This window comes from Aulonocara sp. 'chitande type north' Nkhata Bay, linkage group LG14 (genome assembly GCF_057382095.1).
Source record: "Aulonocara sp. 'chitande type north' Nkhata Bay isolate Kocher_YH1m ecotype deep benthic linkage group LG14, A_spYH_male_GT1.1, whole genome shotgun sequence".
In the NCBI taxonomy this organism is placed as follows: Eukaryota; Metazoa; Chordata; class Actinopteri; order Cichliformes; family Cichlidae; genus Aulonocara; species Aulonocara sp. 'chitande type north' Nkhata Bay.
Window position 1 is genome coordinate 564,924 of NC_141357.1, and position 17,582 is coordinate 582,505.

Sequence of the window (17,582 nt, forward strand, 5' to 3'; positions counted from 1 at the left end):
AAGAGTGCACAATTACTACAAAATGAGGCACAGCAATTCTAATTTCCAGATTTCAGTTTTTCACAACATAAAGCTTTTTTCACCAATACCTGCAGTAAATAATATAAACATATAAACAGTGCAAACTATTTCCAGTGAAAAGATATGCTGTAAACTTTATATTCATCTTTGCTCCAAATGGCACAGCAGCCTCAGAGAAAACAGAACGAGGCATCTTCAGCATATGTTCATACAAGGCAGCTCAGTTTACCATAAGTTGTATGGGTGTGCATCTGTTTCTGCATATTTAGCAAAAATGTGCCATTTCTTCACTCAGTGAGGTGATGGTTCAGCTTCAGCAGCAGTTTGCTCTCAACTGTTCAGCAGTGAACAGGAGTCCTGCATGACTAAGATTCCTTCACAAGCTCCTGATGCAGGAAGAGCTGTATTGATTTTGATCGACAGCTTCTTGATGTGAGGAACGCCATGCAATAGATCCACACCTCCAGTGAATGGACATGAAAGGTACCTCTCCAGCCCTGCTTCTGGCTTACCTGACCCCATGGATCCATCATCTTAGTCGGTTAGGCTGCTGTTTGTGCTGGCCTCATCCAGCTCTGAGTCTAGGTGATGTCTGATGAAGTTGAGACCTGTGGAAAGATGTAAGGTTTTCAAAAGAATTAGCTCTGGTCATTATAGTGCTGTATACACTGCCAAGCTGCAGATGTTTGGCAAGAAGATTCAATCACACTGGAGATGTTTTTGTAGAAAAACAAAATCCTGTCATTCATGTCCCGCACAAACAGTTTGCAATGAATTCCAGATTAAGTTTAAAATAAGAACGCGTGCAAGGCTAAGCAGTGCTCGCCAATAGATCCTCCTGTTTGGCTGTTACTCTGGGAAAAGACGAAAGACGGTGATGGAAGCGCGACTGGAGCTGCGATGTAGCCTCTATAATATTTATATTGTACGAACGTGATAATTCTGTATATTGTAATAACCTGATATTATATTGTTCAAACGTGAAAGGTATAGTGTTAGAACAATAAACTTTTGTTAGAACAATAATATACTATAATAATATACTTTTCATGTTATAACGTGATATAGCTCTAATTTTCTTTTGCCTCGGTAGCAGCTCTATGCTTCCGTATCCGAGGCTTTTCAATGTGGCCTCACAAAGCCACCTGGGGTGGCTGCGGCTCAGGTGGTAGAGCAGATCAGCTACTGATCGGATGGTTGGTGGTTCGATTCTTGGCTTCCCCAGTCTGCATGCCAAATATCCTTGGGCAAGATACTAACCCTAAGTTGCCCTCTGATGCGTTCATCGGAGTATGAATGTGTGTGAATGTAGTTTAGCTTGCACTTGTGTTTGGAAGTGCTTGTATGAGTGTGTGCGAATGGGTGAATGAGGCATGTTGTATAGAGCGCTTTGAGTACTCCGGGAGAGTAGAAGGCGCTGTATAAGAATCAGTCCATTTACCATTTACAAAATTATCACGACTACAACAACCATGAAAAGAGCTGGATGCTGCTCAATCACAGCTGCCTGGTCAATGTTTGTCATTAGTAATTTAGCAAAGTTTACGGTGTGTGTCTGTGTGAGTGAAAGACAGAGAGGGAGAGCGAGGGACAGATTTTGTATGATAAGCTTCATGTTATGGACGCACAGTTTGATCACTCAGGTCGCATCAGAGCATCAGGCCGTATAGTGTGAGACCTGCATCGTGACCTATGAACTTCTAACCCCTGAGATTTAATTGTACAGTTTGAGCAGGAGCTGAATAACGTGACTGAAAGAAATCGCAGTGTTTGCCCAGCTTAACGCTTAACTGAACATCCTTTGTATGTGAGGCCAAGGCTGTTCATCCTCTTCAGCTGTGGCGCAGACGACTGGCTCTGCCATGTTTTCTTCTTTCCGTGTGTCGCTACTTTGAAACGCTTGGACCGCTCTGTCCGCCACAGTTTCAAACTGGTCATGTGACTGCATGGCCACATCTGATTGGTAAAAACGTTACAGAAAACTCCACTGGCGGCATGTTATCTAATGTGTTAAACTAGTTATTTTTTAAAGTAACGAGTCGAATTTTGCAAATGTAGCGGAGTAAAAGTACCGTGTCTTCTTCACAGATGTACTCAAGTAAAAGTAACGAGTATCGTGCAAAAAAGGTACTTTAAAAGTACATTTTTTGCAAAAACTTCCTCAAGTAAATGTAACGGAGTAAATGTAACTCGTTACTACCCACCTCTGCTACTGGTTTAGTTTCACTCACAGGGTTGTTGTTGAGAATATCTCCACTTTTACTGATAAACACATAAAGTAGTTATTCAAATTAATCATGATGTCAAAAACCAGAAATGATTTCATCCTGTTTTATCTTCTGTTAGCTGTTACAAACTGTAGCCCTAACCTGTGTGTGTGTGTGTGTGTGTGTGTGTGTGTGTGTGTGTGTGTGTGTGTGTGATACAATATTATTGCAATTTTTAAAAATATTTTGCGATATTCAGATTCTGTACATAAAGGTAAACTTTATCAATATTCATTTTATCTAATATCAAAGTCTCGCACTCAGTCTTTCTCTCATTTCAGTTTTATTGTTGACAAACTGAACGGTTTGTATTACAGTCTAGTCCAGCTTAACTGAAACCATCTGGTACAATTATAGCTATTCTGAACTATGCAATATGAAAACTATGCCGCCCCTTCAGCAACTGAAGAATTTGAAAGTAAATTAAAACAAAATATAATTTTACATTAAATAAAAAAGTTTTAAACTTAATTAAAATAAAACATGTCTTAAATTAAAATAAGTAAACTGTCATGTTTATTGCTGCCAAAAACAAGTTAAACACATTTGACAGTGTCAGGATTGTTGCTCAGAAAAAGGATCAACATGCTCTGAAGTCAGAGCACAAAAACCTTTTTTTGTAACAAAATATCGATTTCTGCTGTCCCTGCATCGATACAAAATATCACGATACTACACAGTATCGATTTTTCCCCCACCCCTAGTGTGTATCGTAGCTGGCTAACCCTGTAGTTAGCTAGCTACGATACAAGCATGTGCAACAATTTTCCTGCATGTTCTTGTGTGGCTTAGATGGCCTGTGTGTGTCTCGTCATGTAACGTGATAAACATTTCTGTCCTGCACAGACGAATCTGAATGCACTCGTAGTTTCATTTGTTCATAAAGATTTGTTTGTAGTGTGCGAGTGTGTTTTCATGTAGTTGTAAAGCTGCCAATCAAACAGAGCTGTGGCAAAAATAAAGAAGTACATATTTAAAGCTGCACATGGTTTCTGATGGTTTGCACTGTGCTCGAGTAAACACTTTGTGAGCTTTTGTGTGGCTGGAGACTCCCTGGAACAATGTACAGTAACACAGAAAAACAATTCTCAGTTCTATTGTTGTGAGGACGGAAGTTTGTATCCCCGTCCGCTACACGCAGCACAATGCTGGCTCATTATAGCAACACAGTCTGTGAGAACAAACGCACACTTAGCTCAGCGCTACCCTGGAAAAACCAGCAAGTCACCACTGCACAGACGTGCTAAACACGCACTCTGCTGGTTTTTGAAGCAGGGACGCAGTTTAGTGAAAAGTTAACATATATAAACATGCTCAAATGACCTTTTCCAGCTGTATGAGATGTGGAAGGGAAACATTAGATGGAGAAAGAAAACAACATAAACCGAGCTGACGGACGCGGTGCGGGCTGTCGTGGAGAGAGTCTCACAACTTTTACATTTTAGCCTTTTTGTGTTTGTAGAACAAAAGCAGGACCAGAGCTTTGTGACATGAACAGCTGCACACAGGTCACCTGGAACATGTTACAACTGCATGTTGACACGCAGCACTAGTTCTACGAAACAAACCAAACTATAAAATGTGTTGTTTCGTCAGATTATAAAATCAGCTTTCGATAGGGCCATTCGTCTGATGTTACTGAAAAGGCTGCTACCAATGAGCTCACGAATGTAAAGCGCTAATCGCACCAAGCTGGAGGAGAAGAACGGCCAAAGCAATATCTGCAGCCCAGGACTGCTGGAGATTATGTGAATTAATAAGCATGAATCCTTCCAGTGTACGGTGAGGCCAAAGACAAGGTTTTAGCCTCAGCGTGGGGAGGAGGGGGCTCTGGGTGAGAGACCCTGGACACGGTCTGCTTACCGTTTTAATGACTGAAACCTCCACCCTGTAAAACTGTGCCTTATTCAAAGGTGGTGCTTTAAATCCTTCACCCTTTAAGGTGAAATTCAAAGATGCTAGTATCAGTTTAGTGTAGGGCCACATAAATGGTCCTCGAGCTGGGGGCTTTAATCTGACAGATCAAAGTGCTTACCGCTGCAGCTGCAAGCTTTAAGGTCAAAAGGCGTTACTGTGTGTGTGTGTGTGTGTGTGTGTGTGTGTGTGTGAGTGAGAAACACAATAGGCAAAGGGAACCCAGTCGTGTGGTTTTACCTTTGCGGTCACTGCGGCGACCGGCCTCGTGTATCTGTTTCCCCTCATGTGTATGTACCCCTCGCTGCCACGGTCATGCATCTGCAGTAATTGTGTGTGGTCGCTTGCATGTGGGTCTCTGAAAATGTGTGTATTGTCAGATTTGTAAACAGGAAGTGTGAGGATGCATGCAGCCAGAGGACACAGAGCCATGGGATTTCCCACAGTGACAGGACGGCTCAGCTGAATGAGGCTCGCTGCGAGTGGGTGGTGTGTGTGTGTCTGTATGCATGTGTGTTTCCTTTCACATGGGTGGGCTCACTTGTGGTGGATGTATGTTGTGGATGGATGATAAATTGCGTGAGACCAACACAGAGTTTAATTATTGCAGTGAAGCCTGTTCATGTGGCTGGAAGTTTCCAGCTAAAAACGAAAGAGAATCAATAAAGCGTCACTGTGAACACGAAGGCAGAGGAACGGCTCTGTCATAGCGTTCGCTGGCATGTAGGGGAACATGCATCAGAGCTGCATTAGTCAGTGGAAGCAGGCGAAACAAATTAAGGCTCAGCAGTTGTCAGACAACACAAGGAGGGTCTCTGTGGGGCATCCACACTGTGGGGACAGGTGCTCTCTGCCTGTGCAGAGAAACCGTTTTAATGGTGTTCAAACTGCATCTTTTTTGATGCAGACTCAGGTGTCAAAGCGTACAGGAGTTGTTGTTAAATGACACCTTTATGGGGGAAGAGTGAAAGCAGACGAATAGCACAGATGATTTAAAAAATCAGCCCTGGTTTAGCGTGAAGCTAAAACGCCACGCCGCCTTGCTGCACGGGTTTGTTCTCACACATCTTTGTCTTTGGTTTTATAATTACTAAAATGTGATTCATAGTTTCTCATTCTAAGACAGAAAAATAGATCATTTAGTTACCGTGTGAGGTCCAAGCTATCACTGGGTTAACCCTCTGCTATCAGGATACTTGTAGTTTTATATGACACCAACAGAATCAGCCCAGCTGGTGTTCATTCAAATCTTTTTTTTACCTTTTTTCTTAAAGCTCTTATTTGCTTTTCTTTTTTTCCTCCAAAACACCGGGTTAGGCTGAAGGTCAGTGACTCCTGCTTGCCCACAGCCGTCCTCCTGCCTGCCCCCACAACAGCTGACCTGCTGGGTTTGTCCAGGATAAAAGCAACAATACTCTCAAATGTACAGTGGTAGACGTTAAAGTGTGCGAGCGAGTGTGCCGTCTAACAGCTGCTGTACAAAGACGGTGCCTGTGGCTGCCTGAAGCTTTGCCGAGGCTCAGAGCAGAATTTCAACCTGCAGCGGCGTGCAGCCTGGTGACATTTGTGCCGTGCGCGGCAGCGCGCCTCGTGCACATGCTGCACTGCTGCCTCTGCTGTCTTTATCGGTGCTGTCAGAAAAGACGCGCTACATCAGGCGTGAAGACGCTGTGAAGCAGATGAACGCCTTCACAGAAACACATTAAACACGGTGGGGATCATTTAACCAAAGCTGTATTCACAAAACCCTCTTTAGCAAAACAAGCGCATGTCAGCACAGAAGTGGGAAAATGAATAGCAAATTAATATGCACCAGTACATTTTTTCCAGCGTGGTATGGAAATATTAATACCAGCAGACGTGTGTAGAGTCAGGAACATCCTGCTGCTCAATATTGTTGAAAGTGGTTCAGTCACAAAGCAGCATTTTTATTATTTACATGACAATCTTTCCATCGTCCAGAGACTTGGGATTACACTGATCCATGGAAACGCGTTTAAATCCATACTAATCATTCACACACATCGACTGTTAGCTACACATTTAAGTGTCCTATGATAACAGGAGCTAGCTTGGTCTGATGGTTTTATTCACATTTTGGTCTCCAGCATAACCTCACATATTTCACACACACACGTTTTCTAAGCTGTTTTGTTTTTAAGGCCGTAGTTGACACAGAGCATTACGGCGAGTCTGTGCAGTCGGGGGTATTCCTCCCACTGAACACTGACTCATGGTGCTCCGTGATGGCAGTAGAGCTGCAGGTTGTCTGTCTGCCTGAATAATCGATGGAACAAATGTCTCGTACATTAGTGGATGAATTATTTATGCTAGTAAAATGTCAAACATGTCAAACATAGTGGCCTTTTTAGGCGCATCAGTAAAAGTGCAGTTCAAACAGAACAAGAGAAACTTCAAAGCTGAAAATACCTCACTGACATTTCTATTTTAATTCTTTACATTAGAACCAGATTCATACATTTGATTTCAAAAGCCAGTGTTCTTATACTTTTCTCGACAGAAAGTAACTTTTATTTCTTATTATCATCATTATTTTTATTATTATCTGTTTGTGAAAATTAAAGGGAGACAGTTTTGATTTAGCAAACAACAAAGCTAACCTGATATTAATTTCAGGGAAACGCTGCAGTTATATTTGCCCACATAAATAGTCACTTTTAGTCACTCTGATATATAAACGTGCGCTTTCATATGTGATATTACTCTGGGTGTTTGCAAAGCAAGAAGCTGCACATAAAAAATGGAAATCTTAAAGCTTTTTATTTGTATTTATAAAGAAGTTTAACTTACAACTTGTTCTATAAAATTCATTGAATATGAAACAGAGGAAAGCTGGAGACATTTTTCTTGCTTGATAAATTAGAGGCTGCCTTTTCTACAGCCGATTGTATTTTATTTATTTTTCAGAGTTAACCACGACTGAAGCTGTGCTAATGTTCCTTTTCTTTAGAAGTGGCATAGATGGTGTTTCAGTGACACACACTATAACACACACTCCATTTCACAGAGATTATTAGGTTAACAGGGTGATCCGAAGGGCCAGCTCTGTTCTAGGATGCCCTCTGGACCCAGTGGAGGTGGTGAGTGACAGGAGAACGGCGGCTAAGCTGTCATCCCTGATGGACAACGTCTCCCACCCCATGCAGCAGACTGTGACAGCACTGAGCAGCTCCTTCAGTGGGAGACTGCGGCACCCACGGTGTGGGACGGAGAGATTTCGCAGGTCTTTCCTCCCCACTGCTGTCAGACTCCACAACAAAGACTTTAACTGATCAAGCACACACATCCATACATATGCAATAATACTAAGTGCAATAATCCTTTCTGGCATCGTTGTATTTTTACTCAGTTGTATATAGTATTTGTATTTGTATTCTATTTTTATCTTATTGTATATTTATTTTATTTTATTCTACTGTATATAGTATTTTATTTTATTCTATTCTGTACAGTTGTGTACTGTATTTATTCTTATTGTATTCTAATTTTTGCCTCATAACTTTTGCACTGTCCACTTCCTGCTGTGACAAAACAAATTTCCCACGTGTGGGACTAATAAAGGTTATCTTATCTTATCTTATCTTATTTTATCTTATCTTAAGTTTAGCTCGGCGTCTCAGCTAAACTCATGCAACAAGCTCAGAGTTGAAGACGAATCAGGCAAAAAACAAGAATCTGAAGCGAGTGCACGTAAACCAGCTAGTTAACAGGAATCTGCAGGTGTGTGTGTGTGTGTTTGTACTGTTGCAAACAATCACACTATTGACCACATATTTATTACAAAAGGACTTTTTTTCCATCAGCCTGACAAACCAGAACCCACTTCCTTTGGCTTTTAGTCTCAAGCTTTTTGCGTCGCACGAATTATTATCGTTGTGATGTCATCAGTCTTTCTGTTTAACTTGCTATTAATTACATTCACCTGTTTGGGGCATGCTGTGTTCAGCGAAGCCTTACGAGCTGCACGAGCTGCAGGTCGGCGCAGCGCTGCGTGGGCGTGTTGCTCTCTGCCTGTCTGTTTCTCTTCCTGTCTCTGTGAGCTGTTAACAGAGGATCTCTTTGCAGTTGGAAAACTTGCTTTCACATCTCTGTGGGTGCGAATGAGCGAGGGTTTTTCCTCCTAACAAATGCCTTTAAGCTGCCAGACTGAGCCTCGATGTGTTATTTACAATATCAAACATTTGTAGAGCTGAAGAAGTGTTTTTAGCCTGAAAATAATCTGCTCTGTGTGCATGCAGGCCATGTTTATCTTTTTCAACACTGTTTGGGAAAATGATCACATGGGGACATTTCCCCCCAACGATCTGTTGTTCGCTCTGCTGCATGCTCACAGGTGGAGGGGGTTTTGAGCTTTTCTCGGGACTGTGTGGTGGTGGGACAGCTGTGGAGCAGTCAGTGTGTCATCGGGATGCAGGAAGTGGTCACAGCCAGGGCTCCAGAAATACACGGGGCCCATATTTCTCTTATAGCAAGCATTCTTAATAGTTCTGTGACTTCCTAGTGAAATTTTCAAATGTTTTGGCTAACCATTGAATCTAAGGTTTGCTATGATGGACGTCCACCCAACAAGAACATACTGGAGTATCATTCAGTTACAGATTTCTTTGGTGATCTCTGTAGTTTGTCCCCTTCCCCCATTATTGTTATTATATGACGAATGAAGCAGACATAATATCTGAAACTGTTGAATTTATATTTACACCTTTTCACTGAAAGCTTACGAGTCAGTACGAGCGATGGAGACTTTATCAGAGTGACAAAACGAGCTCTCAGAGAGGCGGCAAAAACATTTGGAGGGGCCCGAAAACACCGGCCAAGCTCAACAACGGCAAAAGACTCAAAGGAACGTGGAAGATGACTAACGTGTGTGATTAAAGAGTTATTTCTTAAATTATTATTACTTATAGCTTAACACCGTCTATCCAAGTCACAAACACTCTTAAAGAGCAAGTCTACAACCAGGAGACACCTTCATGAATGGAAACATGGGGGTTACCATCACCGGCTCCACTCAACAACACAAAGGCCACATTAGACTTGTGATCTGAAGCATAGCCAATTACCTGTCAGATGGCGGAGGCAATGCTGATCACGTCTGGCTGTTTATTAATGATGTGACCGCTGATGAACAGAGAGCTCCACGCTCAGATTCAGCCAAGCGCTGCAAAATGAACTGGACAGCAAAGAAATGGGATACTCCAAGGCAGTCACCTGATTTCAACCCAACCACGCAATCAAGCAGCAACTATGGGCGTGTGTGATAAAGACATAGCAGAGCAACAGAGGAAGCTCAGCATGGTGATTTCACTGGTTTCAGACTGCAGACAGTCATTAAAAACAGAGTCTGTGCAGTTTTGAGGCATTTTGTATTAAAGTTGCTGTAATTCCTAAAAAACAGCGGAAAACATTTCGTTATCTACCGATTGATGTTGACTTTGCAGTGCAGCGCTCGCTCCCCTCCAACTATTTTCTTATTGCCATATTGTCTGTTTCATATACGTTTGATGCATCGTGCATGTCTCAAAGTTGCCTTTCTGGAGACTAATGCCATGTTGGAATCCTTTCAGTCTGGGTCTAAAGCGCTACACAGCACTGAAACTGTGCTCATAAAAGTTCTTAATGATCTTTTACTGATTACCGATTCTGGTAATCCCGTCATTTTAGTGCTTTTAGATGTAAGTACAGCATTTGATACAGTGGATCAGGGAATTCTGCTATCAGGATTGGAAAACTGTGTGGACATTAAGGATACTGCACTTAAATGGTTCAGATCCGACCTAACTGATAGGAGTTTTTCTGTCAGGCTCTTCTTCCACATCCACCCCCTCACCTGTGGGGTCCCACAAGGGTCAGTCCTTGGCCCAATACTTTTCTCCCTGTATATGCTCCCGTTCCACTGTTACGTTGATTATTCTCAAATCTATTTTCCCCTTAGAAACAATTCTGCAGACTCCTCTAAAGTTTTACTTGACTGTCTTGATGACAATAATCTTGGTTCGCATTAAATTTTCTGCATATAAATGATCAGAAAACAGAGACCATACTAATCGCCCCCTCTGACCCCTGTTCGTCGCTTAATGTTGACTCAAACATCGAGTGTTTCTCGACAGCTCCTTCTCATTTGACAAACAAATACATTCTGTAATTAAAACCAGCTTTTTCCAGCTGAGGGTCGTTGCAAAAACCAAGACCATGTTGGCATTTGCCGACTTTGAGAGAGTGATGCATGCATTTATCTCTTCTAGGCTGGACTGCTGCAATAGTCTTTGTTTTGGTATTAACCAGGCCGTACTCTCGTGTCTGCAGAATGCGGCGGCCCGACTCCTGACAGGCACTCGCAAATTTGATCATATCTCCCCAATCCTGGCACGTTTAACCCAACCCAAAGAATAACCCAAGTCGAGCCCTCAGGTCTGCAGATAAGTTGCTTCTGACTTTCCCAGAACGAGACGTAAAAACGGAGGCGAGCTTTATCGATCGCTGCACCCAAACTCTGGAACATGAGAATGATATGAATAAATTTGATTTGATATTCACCACTATTATCATTTCTGGTTCATAGCTTTAAAGTGCAGTTATTTGGCAGGACCTCACTTGGAGTCCAGTAATAAAGTAAAACTGCAATGAAAGCGAGCAGCCGAGCTGTTTATGGGTCAGTCAGACATGGAGCTGACGGCTGTGCCTTTGTGCTGCTCAGCATTAAAATGATGAGCGTAGAGGGGCTGAGAGCGTGTGAGCAGATTTGCGCCATCATCATGAAGTCTGCGGGCGTGGTGAGTAGCTGGCCTTTGAGGCTTTAGCGAGGCAGACCCAAGTGATCTCACCCCCTTTGATCAGCAAACCTCACGCCAGGCTGCGCTAGCATCGCTGCTCTGAACACACTGCCTCTGATTTCTTTCATGATGCAATCTGACATTAGCTCGTTCCCAGAAAAGGCTCCACACTGTGTTTACCCAGGCTTCTCCTCCAATCCTCGCTCGCCTCTAATGGACGCGTGTGACTCGGCAGCCCACGGCTCTGGAAACCCTGAGAGGCAGCACGAGGAACAGGAAGTGGAGGCTGTCGAGGGGAACCCAGACACAGTTTCACTTTTATTTTCTTTTAGTTATGAAACAAATTTGAAAACGTTTCTTTGATCGAGTTCAAACTCAGAGAGCTTTCACATGTAGAAATCAATACTGCAGCTTTGAATGGCTTTAAATATAAAACTGTGTCACTTTTTTTGCCGGTTCGAGCCCCAGCTCGGACAGTCTCGGTCGTTGTGTCCTTGGGCAAGACACTTCACCCGTTGCCTACTGGTGGTGGTCAGAGGGCCCGGTGGCGCCAGTGTCCGGCAGCCTCGCCTCTGTCAGTGCGCCCCAGGGTGGCTGTGGCTGCAATGTAGCTGCCATCACCAGTGTGTGAATGGGTGGATGACTGGGTGGATGACTGGATGTGTAAAGCGCTATACAAATACAGGCCATTTACTATTTTTACCTCAGCTTTTCGTTTGAATTCTCCGCATAAGTTTCCGTAACGAGTGGCTGCTGACTTTATAAACTGACCTCACTGCTTTAAATGTGCACCCAGACTCTGAAGCTCTAAGCTCTGTGACGCGATCATGAGGGGGCGAGTTTAAGGTGCCGCTTCATGTTATTGCAAATGTTTTGGTTCTTTGAAATAATTGTTGAAATGATTGTCACAGCAACAGATTCACAAAGTCATCTTCTGAAGCTACGTTTCTGTCTTTGGCCAGTCTGATGTGCACTCCTTGAAGAAGTGTGATTTGTTCGAAGTATCCAAACCGAGTTCTCCTGCGTTTTGTTAAGTCCTAAATCAACTGTGATTAACTGGATTTTTTAAAAAGCTGCATTTTGCATTTACTCACATTATCATTATCAACACATGAACATGTGTTTGATCACCTGAAATCTAAACATGTGACAGTTATGCAAAAATAAACAAGAATGGGGCAAACCCTTCTTCACAGCACTGTAGTTATGTTGCTCGTGTGATTTCTAAACGTCACAGCGGTTTGATGCAGATCGAGACGGGTCTCCATGTTGGAACGCCATGTTTGCTTTTCCCCACACGTACCAGGGGCCGTCCTCGCCACAAACACGCAGCCGTTACTCACCTGCTCTTAGAGCAGACGCCGTCACTGTCACTCACATTTTCTTCACACATCTGACTAAATAAACTCGTGTTTTACTTACAAAGAAATGCTTTCAACTGTAGCTCGAGTCACACCGAGGAAGTCTTATTTGAGCCCTTCTTCTAACTTCCTGGATGTTTGTACATTCATGGAAACAAGCTGTGCTTGCAGCCCACATGAATGTTTTATACTTTTTAATGTGAAGAAGAAGCCGTGGAGCCTTTTTTATCTGAGAACTTCCTCTGATCGTCATCCAAACTCAAGAGTGCGACCGGCACCAATCTGAGATTACGTATTATATATGATGTGACCATAGATTAGATAGTTTATTATATATTTATTTAGCTGGTGTTGTCGTTCTCTCCTTCCTGATTCTTTTGAGGCTCGTTCGTTCGAACTAGAATAAACAAAGAGGCTTTTTCTCAGAAGCGACTGATGTCACTGATGTTATTATAATCGTTCATTTCTGGCTTTTTACTTTTACTAAATGTGTTGAAAACAGTTGCAGCAGTTTCATCTGATGCATGTTTTTGGTACTTTGGTCTCAGCTGCAAACTTTAGCATTCACCAGTCAGCAGCATCATTTTAAAAGGTGGAAACAAAGAAGGAACCATGCTGTCACGGCGTGGAGCTTCTTAGGACCATTACAGTACTGGGAGATGTAGAAAAACAAAACTGAATTGTATCGAGGTCAAAGGCCACCTGTGCGAGCTGTTGTACCAGTATCGCGTTTAAAAGCTCGCAGTGGTGAATACGTCCGTGTGATCTGAGGACACATCGATCTGTGCTGTCATCCAGTGAGTTGTAGAGTGTGTTCCTCAGAGCTCAGGGAAGTTTGCCGGTGTTTCCTGTTGTCTGTTAGTTGAACTTCCCTGTGTGTCATTGCTTAGATTGAGTTCAGCTGTGTCTTGTTACTGTGACGGTTCCACTCTCCCTGGTTGCCTTCTGTGTGTGTTTAAACCTTCACGTTGCTTCTTTTCTGTGTCGCTCTTATTTGCTCTCTTCTCTTGTGTTCTTGGACGTTTCTACGCTCCGGCTCTGCGTCGGCTGTTTGTGGTTTCCTTGAGTCCAGTGCAGCGTCTGCGTTTTATGGCTTTAGTGTCTTTTTGAAAGCTGTTGTGATGCAAAAGCTTTTTTCCTACTGAGCTGCCTTCTTGTCATGACAAACAAAGAAGCAGGAAACTGTCTCATGTTTCCAGTTCTGACTAATAAAGCCTGTATAGGATGGTTGTGATGCCATGTTTCCGAGGTCACATTTTTCAGTGCTTTAATGCTGATATGCAGCATTTACCTCATGGAGCATTATTTATGAGTGCACTGCATGTACGCTTGAATCTGTTCATTATGTCGTAGATATGACAGAGTGTCGGCTTGACGGTGTAGTCGAACACGTCAGCACCGCGAGTGTTTCACAGAATCCGCTTCTGCTTTCGCTGTAAGGGCTGTGAAAGCCTGATGTGCTGTAGTCACAGTTTGTGTTCAGACTGAATGCCAGCCAGGTGAAGCGTCTGTAATGTCTCCAGCCCTGGCTCACTTTACTGTGTGTGTGCGTCTTCAGCCACCGCTGCTCGTCTCACATGTGTGCAGTGATACGCAGGTCTTACCTGTGGGACACGAGCAGCTTCGTCAAACCCAAACAGCCCAGCGTCTCTGCTGTGGTCTCAGCTGCAGCTTTTTGAGCTCGCTGTGGTGAAGCTGTTTGTCTCTTCCTCTTCACAGAGCATCTACCCAACAGTACTGCTTTGTCCTGCTCTGTGCGTGGGGCGTCATGAAAAGCTTTGTGTTCTGGGATACGTACGGTTACGTTTAACAGCTCGGATCAGGTCAACAGCTCAACCTCAGTGCAGTCTGCTTCGCTTTGACTGGAAGAAATTCTCAATCCACAACAAAGTCATCAAACGCAGCAATTTAAAGAGCAAACTTATTTTAGTAAGGTGTACACTTTATGTGTCCTTTCCGATAAAATGGGTGAATAATGGCAAATGACGTGTTTTGTTGTTTGTGTAAAGGCTGCATGTGCAGTCTGTCTGCAAACCAAGTGAGAAGTTATTTAGAACAGAAGTCTGAGTGGACACTGTAAGGTCTGCTTGTACCGGGCAGGAAAAACATCATCTTTCATATCTGCGGTGAGGAGACGACGCAAAGATCCTGATGCAACTACTGCTTTATTAAGCTGGCAGGAATAGTTTTGTTGTGGAGGGTGAAAAGCAGCCTCAGCATTCATTTGGAGGCTAGTTTGCTCACCAGCTTTGTGCTTTCAAACCTTCGGACCGTGCCGTATGCAGTACCCCTGTGCCACAGGAACAATAGCTCGTGGCATACAGAATAAACTTCTGAATGCCCGGAGATGAAAACCACATTAGCGTGTTCAGATTCGTATCTCCGAGCGGTGGCTAATTCCACTCTCTGACTGTAATTTGAATAATCTGATGCGCTGCCGTTTCTGCTTCCTCGGCAGCTTTAGCTCCAGGTTGGGCTGGAGGCGTGAGAGGGTACATTTCGGTTCACTCTGTGTAAGTGGCTCTTTCATCTTCACTGCTCACTGTGGCCTGCACACAAACTGAGGATGCAGACCGTTACTGCAGCCTACTGTCCTTCCCCCTCTCTGAATTACAAAGCAGAAAACATGAAACACAACCATGATGATCACTCCAACGGTGAGTAACACTTTTACAAGCAACTCTTAAGTGTCAGTTTATTGTAAAGAGGAGTCAGCCCTGTGTGGTGTTCACACTCTGAGTGAAAGACGCTAATATCATCCTACACACGCTGCGTATCATCTTCCATGTTGCTGCTGGTGAGGAACTGACGCTTCCTCTGACTCGCGATCCGTGTTGGCGTCTCATCTTTACTCACATTTGGTCTTTCTCCATCCCCGGTGTGACACAAACATGCAGTCACTCACGCATACACCCTGACATTTAGAGCCAACAGCAGGAGCGGAAAGAATTATAAAAATGTTCAGTTCGAACGTTCATAAACTCTGATTTTATCGGTCATGGGACAGGGAAAAAAGGTGCTCCCTCTTTGTAAATGTGCCCAATACAAAAGTACATCAGGAACAAATGGTCGTCACCACTGAGCTGCAGCCATGTTTGTTTAGTTCAGCCCAGAATGTGATGCCCACATATGTGTGGGAAAAAGCTGGGAGGATAATGACAGAGACATAAACAGTTACCCGTCTCAGTTACAGAAAGACATTCAGCCTTGCTAAGTTTTTATTTTGTGTGTGTTGGCTGACTTTGCGTGTCGATTCAGAGTCGGTGTGAACAACGTTGTCTCTTTCCCCCGTCGTCAGGGCGTCAGCCCCCTGGTACCTGTCCAGCACCCGTCAACATGAACAGCAGGTGATGAAAGTGTTTCTCCATGTCTGCTCTGTGTGTAACTACATAGACAATTATGCCAACATGTATTTGTTTGAATAGCTTTCATCTGTGCCTTGTTTTAATGTTTTAAAACAAAAGTTTCAAATCACTTTTTCATGCTTGGATGAAACATCGGCCTGCATTTCTGTGATATTCTCACAAAAGTAGTACAAAAGTGATTCTGTGTAGTGATGGGATTTCCAACTCTTTTTAGAGAGCCGGCTCTTCAGGTTGTTTTGTTGCTTTAATTAATTAATTATCAACAACAATATAAAATTATGCACAAAAGGAATTAGTAATGTAAAAAAACTTGGTTTTCTTTATGTATGTTTATATATAAATATTTATGGGGACCCCTAGAGACGAAACACGTACAAACTCCAAAACACATTTCTAGCGTTAACTGAACTTCCGAAACAGAGCTATATATATTTTTTTTTTAAAAAACACCCAGCACGCCCCTGCGGGCGGTTTATCCTTCAAGCTCGGGTCCTCTACCAGAGGCCTGGGAGCTTGAGGGTCCTGCGCAGTATCTTAGCTGTTCCCAGGACTGCGCTCTTCTGGATAGAGATCTCCGATGTTGTTCCCGGGATCTGCTGGAGCCACTCGCCTAGCTTGGGAGTCACCGCACCTAGTGCTCCGATTACCACGGGGACCACCGTTACCTTCACCCTCCACATCCTCTCGAGCTCTTCTCTGAGCCCTTGGTATTTCTCCAGCTTCTCGTGTTCCTTCTTCCTGATATTGCTGTCATTGGGAACCGCTACATCGATCACTACGGCCGTCTTCTTCTGTTTGTCTACCACCACTATGTCCGGTTGGTTAGCCACCACCATTTTGTCCGTCTGTATCTGGAAGTCCCACAGGATATATATATATATATATATATATATATATATATATATATATATATATATATATATATATATATATATATATATATATATACATATATATATATATATATATATGTCCCCATAAATTTTTTTAAAAAATATATATATAGCTCTGTTTCGGAAGTTCAGTTAACGCTAGAAATGTGTTTTGGAGTTTGTACGTGTTTCGTCTCTAGGGGTCCCCATAAATATTTATATATAAACATACATAAAGAAAACCAAGTTTTTTTACATTACTAATTCCTTTTGTGCATAATTTTATATTGTTGTTGATAATTAATTAATATATATATATATTGTGTAGCCACCAGGTAACAAAAGCTCAACACGGCCCCTAGCATCCTGGAGCACTTCTGTTGTGTTTTGGAGTGTGTATGTGCTTTGTCTCTAGGGGCCACTGTAAATATACTTTTATTTATTCACTCCACATAAAATGTAATAAATAAATTATAAAATACAAAAAAACAACTATTTACATTTCAACTTTTAACTATTTAAATTTTCAGCTTTTTCCTTTTAAACAAATTTAAAGTGAAACAACACAAAACACTACAAACTACAACACAATTAAATATAAATTAAAATATGGAAAAAAGGGGAAAAAAGAACGCCCAGATCTTTAATTAAGGGAAAGGTTGTCATTTAGAAATATTAATATCACACTCAGCTGACTGTGTTTTATCTTCCCATTGCACTGATAGGTGGACAGTTCTCAGGTGCCTGTGCATGTTGTTTGTGGAGCCGGCTCTATATGACATCCTTTTTTGCAGACTCTACACTCTGCCTTTGTTTTGTCATAAGATTGAAATGGCTCCAGACTTTGCTTCTTTTCTTGGTGTCACTCATTTTCTTTACTGTACCTTTCCAATGTGACGGTGTTGTCTCTTGTTGCACCCGGCTCTCTTTCTTTCCCTCTCCCTCCTGCTCTTGTTGTGTGCTACTGCTGTTGCGAGTGTAACTACCG

General features: G+C 42.7%; 1 protein-coding gene across 2 annotated transcripts in view; it reads left to right on the top strand.

The window, feature by feature from the left end:
* ubash3bb (ubiquitin associated and SH3 domain containing Bb) overlaps positions 1-17,582 on the top strand; it is a 46,300-nt gene that overhangs the window by 12,192 nt on the left and 16,526 nt on the right. The gene's annotated exons all lie outside the window — the stretch shown is intronic.